The sequence below is a fragment of the Rhinolophus hipposideros genome, assembly GCF_964194185.1.
Source record: "Rhinolophus hipposideros genome assembly, chromosome: 7".
Classification (NCBI taxonomy): Eukaryota; Metazoa; Chordata; class Mammalia; order Chiroptera; family Rhinolophidae; genus Rhinolophus; species Rhinolophus hipposideros.
The window spans coordinates 94,572,248-94,588,196 of NC_138053.1; positions in this window are offsets into that span (position 1 = coordinate 94,572,248).

Consider the following 15,949-nt stretch of genomic DNA (forward strand, 5'->3'; position numbering starts at 1 on the left):
AAGACGCAACTTGTGACCAAGTGGCCCAAGGGAGCCCTACAGGCAAGCCTCCCGGGTGAATGGCGCCCGACGGAAGGAGCAAGACGGCCCCACTTTGCGTGTCTCTGCGGTTTCTGCAGCTGACACGCATCGCAGAGGCAAAACCCAGACACGCTGGGCGCCTGGGACGCGGCTGCCATCGCAGTGGGTGGATGGAAGCGCACGACGGTAGCGTTTCACCCGCGCCCGTGCATGTTGCGGCAGGCACGCTTCGTCTACACCACCGCCGGCCCGCGCGCGCCTGTGCTGCCCGCTGCGCCCCAGGCCCCGCCGGGTCCCTGGAGATTCCGCCGCGCCCCCGCCGCGCACGCTAGCTCCCAGCGGCCTCCTCTCCGCTCTCTCCGCGACCCTGGCCCCCGAAGCCCTGCTGCTCCGACACTCCTGTTTGCTTTTCTCGCTAGTACAAACACCGCTGTTTTTCCAAACCTGCTGCCCCTGCCGTCCCTTTGATTCCGAGTCAGGTCTCTCTGGGGGAGTCAGGGCGGATTCCGCTGACTCCGCAGCCCATATTATTGCCCCGCGTTTCCCTCTCCGGCCCCCCCAACCCCAACCCGGATGGTTCTCGAGGGGCATCGCGCCCACCCAAGAATATCTCCGGTCTTGGCCCCCGGCGGCGCCCGCTCTTCTTTTTTCTCCCCGCAGCCTGAGGTCGGCAGCTACCCCGCAGCCTGAGGTCGGCAGCTACCCCGCAGCCTGAGGTCGGCAGCTACCCCGCAGTGACGGGATGCCCGGTGGCCGACAGCGTTGGTGGCCGCCACCCGCGCGCCCTCTCAAACGCCCTCTCTCGACTGGGGCTCCAGTTGGTTTCAGGATGTCCCGGGGCCGCGGGCGTGCGTCTGGCCCAAAGAGGTCTATTGGTGTTAGGTGCCAGCCTTTTCCGGGATCGCAGCCTCTGGGGCCTGGGCAGGGGTGCAGGCCCGCCCTGCGTCTTTCAGGGTCGCCGGGGGCAGGGGGGGGTCCTCCCTGGCCGCAGGTGCGCGGCCTCGCGGGCAGCCTTCCCCTGGACGTGGACCAGAGGCTCCTCACCAACCCTTGCGGTGCTGATAACTCTGCCCGACCCACCCCATCCGAGAGGGGAAGAAGGGAGAGGAAAGGGAAATGGAGGCCTGCAGAAGAGGCGAAGGGCCGAAGGACCGAGTGGCGAAGGCCATGTACTTGCGCTTGGAGCAGAAATGATATAGAACATGCGATCCTTTAAGGGCTAGATACCCCTGGACAGTGTTCAAACGACATTTATTTTTAACCCTACCTTACTGTTCTGAAAAATGGGGGAACATCTCTTTATTGAGCTGTAACTCACCATACATACCATTCGTCCACTTAATGTGTACAATCCAGTGGTTTGGTATATTCAGAGGCGTGTAATCATCACCCCAATCAATTTTAGAACATTTCCCCCCTGTAAAAAGAAACCTGTACCCGTTAGCTGTCGTTCTCCATTCTTCCTCCCCACCAGCCCCTGGCAACCTCTAATTTACTCTCTGTCTCTCTCTCTCTGTCTCTCTCTCTCTCTCTCTCTATATATATATATATATACATACATACATATATGAACGAAATCATAGAAGATCTTTTGTGGTTGCCTTCTTTCACTCAGCGCAGTATGAACAGCACAGTCCATCTACATTGCAGCATATATCAATACTTCATTCCTTTTTATCACCAAATAATACTCCATTATAGGGATTTAGCACATTTTATTTCTCAATTTATTACTTGATGGATGTTTGGGTTGTTTTCACTTTTTGGCTATTGTGAATAATGCTGCTGTGAACATTGATGTATAATTTTTTTCCCCACGGACGTATGTTTTCAATTCTCTTGGCTATATACCTGGGCATGGAATGCTGGGTTATATGGCCACCGGAAGCCTTATATTTCAAGGAACCATCTAAGACCTAATTTTAGATATTTTGGGAAGAGGGAGTTAGGGTCAGTTCAAAAAGCAATGGCATATGCCTGCAGCGGTACTGGGTAAACGACCTCCCAGGTGTTGACGGAGAACCTTCTATACAGAAAGCCTACTCTGTGAAGGCCTATGAGAGGAATTGCTCAGTGTATTTAAAAGAATAAGACAAAGCTCAGGGAGGGCTGGATCCAGTGAGCACATCCTCCTCCCAGTGAGAAGGGAGACAGACGTCCCAACACCCAGCTCTAACCCACTCCTGAGGCTTTACACAGAGACCAGAACACAGGAACACCCATCGGTGGCTGCTTGGGATGGGGGATGGGTAGGAGCATGGCTTTACAGCTGAAATAATATTTACCTCCACCTCCAAGAGACTTTGCAGCAGGGAGGGAGAACAGCACGGGGTAAAGCCCAGCCCTGGGGGAGTGCTTGGTGCACTTGGCAGTGGTGAAAGGAAAAGGATGAGAGTGGGGGAGACAGGCCCAGGAGGGTAAATTGAGGCTTGACTTCAATGCCAGGGCGTTTGGACTTGAACCTATAGGCACTTTCTTCCCAGGGAATTCTTGGAATTAGCCCAGATTGCAAACGGGATCAGACATCAGCATGGCCATGGTCCCATCCAAGCATCCTTCTTTACTGCCAGAATGGGGCAGGTTATTGCCAGAATGGGGCAGGTTTGGCAGCCTGAGGTGGTGGCAGAAGGCCAAGTCATTATCCTGGCCTTTCTCTGCCTTCTGCTCCAGAGACCGACCAGCATTCCAGCTCTAGTTCACATTTATGTTAGGGTTTGCCTACATCCTCTTGGGAATTGGATCCTTTCATAATTCTACAACATTTTGAAATGTTTAGACATCAGGAAACCTGTGGGCATTGACATACAATCAGATAATAATAGTGCATTTTAAAATAGCTAATGGATTCCATGTTACTTTCCTCTTAGTTAATGGTTTAAATCCCCATAAAAACCACAGGGTCCGATTTCTCTGACTCATCTGTAAGTGGTTTCTAATAGTTTTAAAACAAGGATTCATTACATCAAAACTGGAATGAATTCGAGCTTCTGATCCAAAATATATCTTTAGCCTGATTTCCTTCTGATTACAGTTTCAGAGCCAAGAGCTAATGTAATTAATGTTTATATAAGCGTTAAACATCATTAATAATAGCGCTGTTACAGTCCCGGGCCCCCAAAGCATGGTATCCCTGTGCCCTCACCCTTTGCAATGGGACTTCGTGTTCCTCCCTAAATCGAGGTGACACCTATTTCTCCACCCCTTGACTCTGGGCTTGCTTGAATCGATAGAACGCAGCAGAAGTGACACTTTGCAACCTCTGAGGCTAGGCCTTAGGAGGTAATGTAAGTTCCTTGTTCAGTCTCTTGGAATACCCAGAAACCATGTGGAGAGAGAAGCCCAGCGGACAGTCTGACCAAGAACATAGGCCATCTTAGACCATCCAGCCTCAGCATTTCCACCAGCTGTCTGAACCCAGGGGAGGTCCACAGAAGCTTGAGAAATAACACATTGTTACTTTAAGCCACAAAATTTTAGGGACGATTGTTATGCAGCAATAGGTAACCAATACAAATAGTACCATATATGGTGACAGAACGAAGTCTTTTTCTATAAAAATAGACCTCATCTCTAAAAACAAATGAGACATTTCCCTATTTTTCAGAGCAGTAAGGTAGGGTTTTCACTTTTGAAATAAAGAAAGAGTTGTTGCAGAAAGTCTGTGAATTTAGGTTTGAACGCCAATACTGTTTACCCATTGAAAAAAAAAACCCTGAGGAGTTTTAATATTCAGATTAAGAGCTAGTTAGGGAGAAAGAAAAAGAAATTGATAAGTGGGATCAGTGATTGTTTCTCCACGTCCTTACCCGGGGCTTCACTGACTTCTAATTCAAAGGAGTTTGAATTTGTCCTCCTTTGCCCTTGGCTTAGAATTAGCAGAATTGCGCTTTCCTTTCTGCCCCCTTTCCAGACTAATACTTCCTTCTCAGCAGCTCTCACTACACTAGTATACACTGTGCTCTCACCCTGACATCACGACCTTTCTCTCTTGCAGGAATTTAAATTAAAACTTATCTCCCAATATCAGGATTTCAGGAAGGATCTCTTTGCTCTATATTGAAAAAGAAACACATGACTGGACAATGCTCCTTTCATGGGTTCTCTTGAAATTAAGGAATTTCATAACAGAATTTATTTCTCTGTTTGCCAGAACACTGGGCAACAAATACTAGAGAAAAAGAATGAATTATGAAATTACTGTTTAGACCTTTTGATACTTGTCTCTTTATGCATGTTAAATTGTTTTAAATTTAGATACTGTCAAGGTTTTCTTGTGGTGCACCGTTCTGTGTGTTCTAACATATGTGGACATACGTGTATTTAGCATCACAATCAGGATCAAGAACCTTTCCATCCCCCCAGAAAGCTCCCTGTGTGCCCTTTTATTGCCAAACCCTCTCCCAACCCCCAACCCACGACCCCAAGCACCCTTGTTCTCTCTTTCCAGAAGGTAATATAAATGCAATCATGTAGTATGTAGCTTTTTAAGTCTGCCTTCTTTCAGGCATCTGTCCATGTTTTTGGGTGTACAAATAGTTTGCTCCTTTTTATATCTGAGTAGCTGAGTAGTATTCTATTGTATCACTGTTTGTTTATCCATTCATTCACTGAAAGATGTTTAGGTTGCTTCCAGTTGGGAGCAGTTATGAACAGAGCTGCTACAGATGTCTCTTTATTTTAATTCATAAAACTGTAATGCTGTCTATTGCAAAACAACTTTACCAACAGAAATATTAAACTGCAGTTTATGATACTTTGATATTTATTTAAAGTATTTATTTTAGTAGGTTTTTTGAGGGGGTTAAATAAGTATTTCCTTTGCATCATCACTTTTATTAGAAAAATACCTTTTGATAAAATAACTACCCTGACTTAATATGTCCCCACAAATTATGACAACTCAAGACAAAAAATAAGATCAAGTCCATATACTAGATAGAAATACAATAAAGTAGTGGTTTGAAGCAGGGCAGCTTTATACGTGATCTGAAAATGGAGAGATGAAAACAAAATTTTGTTTTAACTTGATACATTTTGTTTTGACCTTAGAAAGTACTTAATATATTGGCAGCTAGAGATGGACAAGGAATGCTGTGGATTTGTTGATGTGTTTTTGGCATTCTTGAGGGTAGTTTTGGGTACAGAAAGAACTGTCAGATGCTTATTTTGGCTTTACATTTTAATTTTCAATATATGAAAGTTACAAATCCTGCTCTTATTACTAACTAAATTCGAGATTACAGATCTCATTTTTCTTATTACACATCTAACAAATCTGAGGCAGCACTTTTAAGAGGTCTTTGGATAATACTTGATCCCATTTACTAACCTCGTTAATTAACCGTCTTCAAATCTTTTTAACTGCATTTGCAAATGGAATGTAACTCATTTCCTTTTATGGTATTTTCACTGGATTAACAACAATAAAACATTCCTGAATGCTAAATAATTATAGGAAATTTAATAAATTAAATTTACAAAGGAAGCAAAACTTAAGTTCTCATAATCATTTCTACACTGTCAACTTGGAAAGACTTCATCCTCGAATCAGAAGTCTAAATTGTTAATTGCACATCTTAAATTGTTGTTACATGGCTGACCTTCTGATAAGTCAAATTCTCTTAACTCTTCCAAGAACATGAAACAACAAGTATGCACATATCCTACTTAACAAATTTTATATCAGTACTATGGTTTTTATTTTCAAAGTTTTTGATATTTAATTATAAATCTTCCCTGACTACGAGATATTTACACACAATAGACGATAGCCCCAGTAAACAGTCTACTCAGGGCAGGGGCTGCAGGCAAACATGAGTTCGGACACAGCTGAGATCTCGAGTGGACCTCTCACTCCTTGACAGTCATACTCAGACCTTTATAATTGTTTTGTCAATGATTCCATGACCTGAAGAAGGCACATGGGTGGGTGCGGCCCATATTCCTATGTTCCCTTAAACACATTGCTAATTCAAACACTATTGACTTTAAGTGGGATCCTAAACTATGTATATGCCAGTTCCCTTTAACATGAAAGAATGTTATAGGGGCCAAACCGGTGGCTCAGGCGGTTGGAGCTCCATGCTTCTAACTCCGAAGGCTGCCGGTTGGATTCCCACAAGGGCCAGTGGGTTCTCAACTACAAGGTCTCCGGTTCGACTCCGGCAAGAAATGGTGGACTGCGCCTTCTGCAACTAGCAATAGCAACTGGACCTGAAGCTGAGCTACGCCCTCCACAAGTAGATTGATGTACGACTTGGAGCTGATGGGCCCTGGAGAAACACACTGTCCCCAAATATTCCCCAATTAATGAGAGAGAGAGAGAAAGAGAGAGAGAGAGAAGAAAGAAAGGATCTGGGCCTGAGAAAGGGATGAGAACCAGGATTGGCATGACCCTCTCCGTTTGTCTTTGGGTCTGCTTCATTGTTTTTTTCTCTCTTCAGACTTGCTTCCATGGAGAATATGGCTACCCCCATAGCTTCTGTACTTATGTGTGACTATTCCACATAGAGCAACCACCTAGTTTTCACTCACCCTCAAACCAAAGCCTTCATTGGGTCAGGCGCCCACCCTGGTTTCGCCCATCATGGCCCGGGGATAGGATCTTGCAAACTAAACATGTCTGCAGATGCTTATGTCTGCTCACAAAGCTGATTCTTCCAGAAAAGCTGGTGTTGAACGATGTCTACTAACAACAGCAGTCTTGTTTGTCTGTGTTGTATATTGGTTAGCTAGTGTCCCCACAAAAATGCTGCCTAAAAGAACCCAAAGTGAAGTAGCTGAAAACAACAGTTATTTATTTTCACAGATCTACAGGCCAACTGATCTAGGCTGGGTTTGGCTGGATGGTCCTGCTTTAAGGGATGACTATCAGGGGCTCAGTTTCACAGGTACCTGTGAGAAGCTCTGCTTATGGTGATGGCAGAAGCATAGGAGGGCAGGCCCACACTTGCAAGCATGTTTCAAGCTTTTACTTGCATCATGTGTGCTAACATCCTATTGGCCAAAGCATGTCACATGGCCAAGCCCAGCATCAGCGGAGTGGGCAAGTACACTTCTTCCTCTTATGGAAGTAGGGTGGGTGGGAGAGGACTTCTGAACAATAATCTACCACATGGTACAAGATCTTTAGTAATGAGCCAAGTCATCACACTTCACTCTGTGGGGGACATCTAACATTACGTACCTCCTGATGTACAGGGGCACCAAGTTCTTAACACAACCTGTAAAGATTCTTGCCAAAAATGTTTAACCAGAACCTCATCAACCCTCTAAAGTTAAATTCTGGTTCACAGGAAATACAGGGGATGGTAGAGGAATTAGTTAAATGGACACTGTATCAGTTCTCAGTGACTGAGTAACAAATGGCTCCCAAAGTAGCTACTTAACAATGAACACTATCTCACACAGTGGTCCAAAAGAGAGCAAAGAGAAAGGCACAGTGCCACCGATGACCTGGTCTTAGAAGGTACAAGCTGGCCCTCCTGGCACACTCTGTTTATTAGAAATGAGTCACTAAGTACAGCTCACACGCAAGAGGAAGTTCCATCTTTTGAATAGAGAGAATTAAAGAATCTGTGGACATAATTTTAAAATCATCACCGGGGTGATTTTAGGTTAAAAGAGATAAAAGAACCAAAAGCAATGTGTGAACCTGACTGGATTCTGGATTTAAAACAAACCAAAAAAAAAAAAAGCCATAAAAATCATTTTGGGGACAATTGGGGAAACCTGAATATGAAATAAATATTAGATAAATTATGGAATTATTGATCATTTTCGTAGATGTGATAGTGGCATTGTGGAAAAAGGTCCTTATACTTAGAGGATGCAGACGGAAGCAATTAGCAGTGAAATGTCATGATATTTGCAACTTATTTTCAAACAGGTTAGAAAAATTGAGAAAACAAATGAAGCTAAATAGTAACCCTTGAATCGCCGTGGAGAATATAAATGTGTTCATTGCACTAATTCTTAACTTTTTTATACTTTCAAAATCAAAAGTAGATAAACGCATTAGGATAATTTGGGTTCCAATTCAGGGTGAAGTTTTCAAATTCAAGACTGAGGAATTAGGCCGTCACAAGGGAAATAAGAACCTCTACTTCTTAGTAAATGCTCTCCTTTTAGCTAATATTCCTCGCAAGTGGGTGACACACGAGCTTCACGGGACTCTCTTCCCGAAGGAGACACAGGAATTGTGTACACATAACCGGGGTACTTGTGGGGCTCCCTCTACTAAACTGGGCAACAAAGCCCTGTTGAAGACCTTAAAGGCACAGGAAAGAGCAGAACAAATCAGAAACTGGTGTCAAGGAAAAAAAACCAATGTACTTCACAAAAAGCAGAACTTCCATGACATGAAAGTCTAAGGAGGAAGAAGACTGAGCTATAACGGTGGGGACAGAGAGCCCCTCAAACATCCAGCCCAAGGCTTCAGAGAAATCCACCAGGAAACCTCCATCTGTTAAGTGCTGAAGGATTCCTGGGTGAACGTGGGGGGAGAACCGTGTCTGAGGTCCACAATTGAATGAAGACCAGGATCAGGCCCTCACAAGCAAGCCCACTAGCCCTTCTTGAGAGTACCCAACGGCAATCTTAGGTGTTAGAATTTGAGGTTAATGATAAAATGAATAAACTCATAAAACATTGTTTCAACATCCCATAATGACTTAATAAATCTTGTTGACACACAAAAACATTGTATCTATTTAATAATATGTGTTAGTTTTAGCAACTAGATATTGATTTTAAAAATCACATTTGATGGAAGTACACCAAAAGGAAGCAAGCAAATAAAATTAGATGTGGGACTTTCTATAGGATAACGACCCAATGGGAAGACTATTCTAGATTAAAAGAGTGTTAAGAAAAAAAAAAAAAAAAACAATCTCAAAACTTGGAAATAGAAAACAGATGACTTAAGTCCTGTCCCTTCAGTGTCATCACTCTAGGGTGTTGGACTATTTATTTCAGACTATTTAAGATTAATTAGGATGATTTACAATTCTGTGAGGGAAGCTGATAACATGTACAAAACTGATAGAGGTGCAAATGGTTCTTATCTGCTAGCAATTGCGATTAATATTGTCTGGTAGAGATGCCTGTCTGTCAGCAAAAATCAAAAAGGTTTTGATGATCAGTTTTATTACCTTGGAGGTTATTAACCAGTTTTTTTTTTTAAAAAAAACCCTAACTTAGCAGTCATTTCCCAATGTCTATACTCAGTTTCTCCAAGTTTCTTTTAACCAACTTAGCCATCTTTCTGCGTCCTTTATTAGTGAGTCAATGAGATCTTAGATACCTAGTTCCTTTATGTTTATGTGATACTCAGGTTTCGCCTTTTATAAAATTCTGCTTTAGAAAGAAACTTGAAAACCATAACATCAAAAGTAATATGTGAGCCTTATTTGATCCTGTTCTCCAACAAACCAATTGTAAAGACATTTTTGGGGAAATGGAGAACATTTATCAGATGGTCTAAATATTAGATGCTATTGAGAAACACTTGTTAATTTTGTTAGGTGTGAAGATGACATTGTGGTATGAAGGAACAGTATATACATATATGTTTAATGTATTAGTTACCTAGTGTTATGTAACAAATCACTCTAGTATTTTAAATGTAAGTTTTATTATTATTTAGATAAGGCAAGTTCAACAGATCAGGAGTTGACTGCCATTGAAAAGATAGTTTGTTATACGTCCCAAGAGAAGTGGGCACACCATGCCACAGGTGAAGCCAGGGTCAATCCAGAGGCAGAAGGAGTGTGGGGGGAATGTGGGCAAGAGGCTTTAATGTGGTTTCCACAGGGAGGAGCGGTGAGGGAGGGTAGGCAGACTTAGGATTGGCTAGTCTGAACAATGTCAGTGGCTCTGGGGCACAGGTGCTATTTCTAGGTATCTGGTACTTGGCCCTGGGTGATTAGTGCAGGCAGATAGCAGCCCAGAGTGTGAGCGTCCCACAACGGAGGCGGTTGGGCTCTGGATTAGCAAGTTTGCCTATGAAAGGCGAGTGCTATCTCTGGAATTGGCTGGCCCTGGGAGGCCCGGTCTCTCCAGGGTCAGCAAGGCCTCAGATGTCAAAGCATCAGAATTGCATGGTTAATACAGATGGTGACAAAATCTTTTAAGTATTTCATACGGTTCCTGAGAGTCAGGAATCTGGGAGTGGCTTAGCCAGAAGGTGAATCTGGCTCAGGATTTCTCAGGAGCTTCCTATCCAGATGCAGGGCAGAACTGCAGTCCTCTGAGCCTTGACTGGGTCTAGGGATCTGCGTCCAAGGTGGCCCAGGGACACGGCTGTGGGAAAGAAGCCTCCACTCATTGCTGACTCTGGCCAGCAGCCTCAGCTCTTCACCACGTTGGCCTCCTCACAGGGTGGCTGGCTTGTCCCAAAGCAAGCGATCTGACAGAGAGAGGTAAGCCACACTTATGAGAATTAGTTAACATCACAAGTGACATAGCATCTCTTTTGCTGTATGCTGTTGGTCACACTGACTAACCATGTGAGGGCATGAATACCAGGAGGTGGGGATCAGTGTGGGCCACTTGCAGACTACCAAAGTCCACCAAGGATTCATACACTTCCCACACGCCAAAGACAGTCACCCCCTCCCAAAGTTCCCCAAAGTCTCATCTTATTATGGTATCCGCTCAATGTCCCCAATCTCATAATTTAAATCGGGTCCAGGTGTGATTATACTTCCTGAAATACACTTCCTCCAGAACAGTTCTTGACAAGTGATCTGCCCCCCCCCGCCCCATGTCCCTTCTGTATTAGTCAGCTTGGTCTGCTATAACGCAGTGCCATAGACTTGGGGGCTTAAACAACAGACATTTATTTCTCATGGCTCTGGAGTCTGAAAGTCCAAGGTCAGGGTGCCAGCACGGTCAAGTTCTGCTGAGGACTGTCTTCCAGGCTTGGAGATGGCCACCTACTTGATGTATCTTCAAATGGCAAAGCGAGAGCTGGCTTTCTGGTGTACTAAGGGTACTAATCCCATCATGAAGACCCCACCTTCGTGGCCTCACCTAAACCTAATTACTTCTAAAGCCTCCATCTCCAAGTTTAGCACTTTGGGCGTTAGGGCTTCAATATATGAATTTTGAGGAGACACAAACATTCAGTAAATAGCATCCTTGCTCCCTGAACGTACAATGGGACAGACGTAGAATAACCACTCCAGGCACTCCTGCTCAAAAAGGGAGAAGATGAGAGCCTGAAGAAGTTGCTGGTCCATATAGATTCTAGAATCTAGCCAGGCAAACAAACGTAAATCCCTTGATTATCTCAAGGCTTGGGAACTATACTCCAAGGCTCCCGACTCTGCCTGCCCTCTGGGCTCTTGGTTCTTCCCTGCGACCATCCTTCTTTTTTCTTGAAAGGTATCACAAGTTCAGCTGAGCCATATTCCCAGACTACTTCCTCCAACTAGAATTTTGAGAGTCCTCAGGCCTCTTTTTATTTGGTACTGCATTGTGCCTTTCAGTCCAAGCTGGTGATGATTCTGTATGTATATTTCTCTTAAAATCTTTATGAATTTTCTGTGAATCTCACAGGAACCCACTCCATTAGACAAAGGCCACACACCCACAGATCTTTTGGAGCTATGCCCTTCTTCATGTGGGGCTTCTGCAAACAGCTGAGGGACAATACAGCTGAGCGTCCTAGGAATACCATCCTTTGATTGACAAGGTCTGTGAAAGTCTTAGTCCATTCAGGCTGCTGTAACAAAACACCACAGGCTGGGCAGTTTATACACAGAAATTTCTTTCTCACAGTTCCGGAGGGTGCCAGTGTGGTCGGGTGAGGGCCATCTTCTGGGTTGCAGACTTTTTGTATCTTCACATGGTGGAAAGGACCAGGGAACTGTATGGGGTCTCTTTCATAAAAACTCTAATCCCATTCAGAGGTGTTCCAGCCTCACGACCTAACCATCTCCCCAAAGTCCCCACCTCCTAAAACAATCACACTGGGGATTAGGATTTGAACATAGGAATTTGGGGGGAATGCAAACATTCAGACCATGGCAGTGAGGCACACCTCTAATCTCCTTAGCGGTCCTTTTGTCTGACTGAATAATACTCTGGGATACCACCTTATATCTTCCTGAATCTCTTAAAAATGATTTTACAGGGGCGGCCCGATGGCTCAGTTGGTAGAGCGTGAGCGCTCAACAGCACGGTTGCCTGTTCAATTTCCACATGGGCCACTGAGCTGCGCCCTCCACAAGTATCATGTTTTCCCGAAAATAAGACGGGTCTTATATTAAGTTTTGCTCCAAAAGACACATTAGGGCTTATGTTCAGGGAATCGCATCCTGGAAAATCACGCTAGGACTTATTTTCCAGTTAGGTCTTATTTTCGGGGAAACACGGTACATTGAAGACAACGAGCTGCCGCTGAGCTGCCTGAGGGGCGGCTCAGTTGGTTAGAGCGCGAGCTCTCAACAACAAGGTTGCCAGTTCAATTCCCACATGGGATGGTGGGCTGCGCCTCCTGCAACTAAGATTGAAGACAGTGACTGGACTTGGAGCTGAGCTGTGCCCTCCACAACCAGATTGAAGGACAACGACTGATGGGTCCTAGAAAAACACACTATTCCCACTAAAAATGAAAAAAAATTAAAAATTAAAAAGAAATGATTCTACAGGTACACTCTAGGGTTTATCTCTGGACCACCATTTTTCTGGCAGGCCCTGCATTTGATCTTTGCTTGTAAGCCATTCCTTAATTCTAGCATAATTTGCCTTTTGCAAAGACTGAGCATTTCAAAAGCATCCAGTCATAACTTCTTTCTGATTAACGGCCCTTCCTTTCATGTATCTCGCTCCTCTAGCACCTTAGAAAACGCTAAACAATTAGGAAAAACTAGGCAGCACTTTCAACACGCTGACCCCCAATCTCCTTAACCTGCCCTGTGTCCGTTAGGCCCGCTTCCTTCTGTCCACAAACTGCAGGCAACAACACTACCAGAATCCCCTTACTTAGGTTCTTAACAGCATTTGCCTGACTTAACAGCTCTTGCCCGAATCTTTAAAGACCTTGATTCTTTTATTCACATTTTCTTCAAGGCACTTCATGCTTTCACTCACACTCTCAATGATGCCACTGCTCGCTTTCAAAGTCATTCCCCACATTTTAGGTTTTTTGGTCACAGAGCTCTCCACTTGCAAGTATCAAAATGTGTATTAATTATCTATGTATTGCTGTAGCAATGTAGCCTCAAACTTAGCAGCTTAAAGCAATAGAAATTATGATCGTGCACAGTTTCTGAGGGTCAGGAATCTGAAAGTGACTCAGCCAGGTGGTTCTTGCCCAGAGTCTCTCGCGAGGTTACCATCAAGATGTGGGCTGGGGTTGCGGTCATCTGGAACTTTCCTGGGCTGCAGGATCATTGTCCACTATGGCTTGGACCAGGCACATGGCTGTAGGTCAGAGGCTTCCTTTGCCACATGGACCTTTCCATGGTGCTACTCATGACATGGCAGCTGACTTCCCCCAGAGCAAGTGATGAGAGAGAGAGAGAGAGAGAGAGAGAGAGAGAGAAGAATGCAAGATGGAAGCCACAGCGTTGTTCATAACCTCACAGCAGAAGAGACACACCATCACCATTTCTGGATTCCACTGGCCACACAGACCAACCCTGGGACAGTGTGGGAGGGGATGACACAAGGATATGAATTTTCAGAGGCAGGCGTCATCTTGGAGGCTGACAACCACAGAATCATTTAGGGGCAAAATGTCATGTGTCTATAATTTACATACTTCAGCAAAAAAAGAAATGGATGAAGCAAATTTAGCAAACTATGAACAATAATTATATGTAGGTCTGGGGTATGTAGGAGTTTATTGTATTCTTCTTTCTAGTTTTTACATATTTGTGAATCTTCACAATAAAAAGTTAAAAACGTGAATTTAGGCTTTCTGTCTGTCTGGAGGTGATGGCTTGTTGGCTCAAGAATCTTCTAGAAACCAGCTCGCTACTTGCTTCTCTACCCAGCCTCTGACCTGTCTTCACCAGGAATGGCTGCCCCTCACACAAAACTCAGTAGGAAACTACCACCTATGGCTGCATTCAAAGTCTGGGGGCTGAGTCAGCAACAGGTCCCATAAACGGTAACAGATGACCTGAATTCAGGTTCTCCCTCAGGTATTATGCTGAGATGTTCTGAAACACGCCAGCACTTTTTCTGATTTTGATCCAAAATTTCTTTAGAGGAGCAGTTCCATGGAATACTTTTCCGGACCTTGTCGTCAAGGTCAGTGTGAAATCACAGTGTGAATCACAGAGTCAACAGTGTTGTTTAACTTCTCCTTTGCTCTGTTTGTTAATTCAGCTTGGGCTCACTCAGTCCCTGGAATGTAGTTCCTTATTTCATAATGAAAAATAAAACAACTTTGGAGGGATAACCAGCTGTGATTGCTGAGTCATAGCTCTTACATTTATTAAGGAACTCCATGAAATCCTAGTATTTCCTGACACGAAGAATTTCTATAAGAATGTAACTTTAATTTTTTTTTTTGAGCTTGGGTTAAATATTAACTTGTGTGATAAATTTTCCAGAGGAATTTGGAACTAAAACTGGTGAAACTGCAAAACTGCCATTTTGGGTGTTGCAAGCAGTCTGCATGTTTTAGGATAGAAACTAGAATTTATGTTCAGGTCCTCAGTTCTCTCTGGGTAATAACACTCTGGTGACTTCTTTTAATTATTCAGATATAAAAAAAATAAACACCTACCCATTATTTTGGAAAAATCTGAAGGCAGTAAAATAATTTGATTGCAGATGTTTCAGACTGGGATGCTGTCACACGGGGTGGCCTGCGGGGTCTCTGGTCCCGCACCCCGCACAAGAATGCAGGACATGGTGAGGCCAAATAGGAACATCAACGGAGCCATAGGTAGGGGAGTCAGACCACTATAGTCTCACTGGCGCTGGGCTGGAGACACAGGAAGCAGGAGCCACACGATCCACAGCATGCCTTGTGCTTCTCTGCCAACCAACCAACCCCCTTGCTAACTGCAATCTGCCCTTGCTAACTTAGCCACGGCAGTTATTTCAGTGGCTGATGGCTAAGTGGTCACAGCTGATGGCCATCTGATCACAGCTGATAGCCATCTACTACCTGAGCCAGCGCCTTTCCATGTGAGGCTGAGAGCCTGGAAACTGCCCTCCTGGCTCTGTCCCCACAGATGTGAAGGGATCTGTATGATGGTAAAACCTGTATCTCCCCAGGACAACACCTCTGCAGTGGGGACAGCTGGAGAGCACCCACTATGCTGCGATGGGTTGGTAAAGTGCCCACTTGGCCAGGCTGAGCTATTTTCCCCAAAATTCCCTTTTCTTGTATGTTTCCAGTTTGAGTGAGCTACAAGAAGTATTTCATCCTGAGAGTTGTACCTGCCTCTCCCACCTGGGCCTTTTTTACTGGATCTATAACGTAAAATTGTGGAAGGCTGACATTGACATGTCCTGTACAGATTATCTCGTTCAACTGAGTCTTAAACTTGGTCCATCATAAGAGTCATCTAGGGAGCTTTTCTGAAATACAGTGCCTCCCTGAAGATTCTGGTTCAGTTGGTCTGAGCCCAGGACACCTGAACTTTGCAAGTTTCCTAGATCGATCAAGTGGGTCTATTAGTCACTGTGATTCTGGTCTAGTGGCTCTCAAAATATAATCCTTGGACCAGGAGCTTCAGCCTTGTCACCTGGAATCTTAACAGACATGCAAATTCCTGGGGTCCACCCTGGACATCCTGGACCAGAAGCTCTGTGATTGGGGCTAACACTCTGTGCTTTAACAAGCCTTCCAGGGGACTCTGAGGTCTGCTAAAGTTAGAGAACCAAATCTCTTCTACTCCCTCATTTTATAGTTAAGGAATCTGAGTCTAAAAAGAAGGAACTTGTCTTGGGGTTGACA